The sequence below is a fragment of the Octopus sinensis genome, linkage group LG25 (assembly GCF_006345805.1).
Source record: "Octopus sinensis linkage group LG25, ASM634580v1, whole genome shotgun sequence".
NCBI lineage: Eukaryota > Metazoa > Mollusca > Cephalopoda > Octopoda > Octopodidae > Octopus > Octopus sinensis.
Window position 1 is genome coordinate 25002696 of NC_043021.1, and position 1581 is coordinate 25004276.

Here is a 1581-nt window from a genome sequence, read left to right on the forward strand (position 1 = left end):
CCTCTATGGACCAATCTCGGTTGTTTAATTGCAAGTTCACTCATCATTTCATCCAATTGGTTGATGTATTTGCTGTAATTGACTTGCCAGGTCTCAAGAAGCTGCAGTGGATGACATCAGTGCTGGACCACCAAACAGACACCTTTAGCTTTTTTTAGTGAACATTCTTTTCTGGATTGTGTTTGGGCACTTTGTCTCTATCCAACCACCGTGCAGAACGCTTGCTATTGTTGAAAAGAACCAATTTTTCATCACACGTAACAATACGATGCAAAAATGGCTTGCTTTTATGCCATGACAGCAAAGAACAGCAAGTTTCAAGATGACGTGTCATTTGATGTTCATTCAGTTCGTCTGGTACCCACCTGTCCAGCTTCTTTGCTTTGCCGATTTGTTTCAGATGGTTCAATACAGCTGGAATTGGAACATCAAACCTTGTCGCTAACTCATGCATAGTTTGCGATGTTTCTGCTTCCACTTCAGCTTTCAGCTCATCATTATGCACCTTGGTCTACCACAGGACTGATTTTCAAGAGTATATTCACCAGACCAGAACTTCTCAGACCATCAACGTACAATGAGCTCATTTGCCACATCTTCACCAAACACCTTGTTGATGTTTCGAGCTGTCTGTGATGCATTGGTTCCATGATGGAACAAATATTCATAAACAACACAAGTTTTTTTTATCTATCTATGAATTCACAAAAATTGATTTACAAGCGAAAACTCACAATATAATCAGACACTATGAATTGCATTTTGAAGAGTGATGATGTAACTCTTCAATGTTGTAAAACAAAGAACTGTCAGGATAAAATATTACAGTTAACAACCGTCAAACTTGGTGCATAAGAAAATCGGACATTTCATTCTTAAGGACCTGATGCTTCCTTCTCCTTAAAGAGGAGAACAAAAGTTGATTATGGTAAACATTAAAAACTGTAATATTCTGGCCATGTTATCAGGGCCCAGAATTTCAGCCTTCATCCTCAGGGACTGGATAAATAGAAAATGGGTTGAAGGGTGTCAAAGGTTAAGATGAAGTGAAAGTGTAAAGAGGTAGATGGGGAGGTCCTTGACATAGCATATAGCTGCTGCACTGGATCACCATGTACGAGGGCCCACGAGGATAAGAATTATTATTCATTTCTCTATTCCAACATCATAAAATATTCTGACAGCAATGAAACATAGGAGATTCTACCATCATCATCATCATTTTTTTAACGTCCGCTCTCCATGCTAGCATGGGTTGGATGGTTCAACTGGGGTCTGGGAAGCCAGAAGGCTGCACCAGGCCCAGTCTGATCTGACAGTGTTTCTACAGCTGGATGCCCTTCCTAATGCCAACCACTCCGTGAGTGTAGTGGGTGCTTTTTACGTGCCAGACGAGGCTGGCAAACGGCCACGATCGGATGGTGCTTTTTACATGCCACTGGTACAGAGGCCAGTCAGGGTGGCGCTGGCAATGTTCAGATGGTTCTCTTATGTGCCACCGGCACTGGTATCACAGCTACAATTTCCATTGATGTTGATCGATTCTGATTTTGATTTTCTACCATGATCAAGAAATAGTTA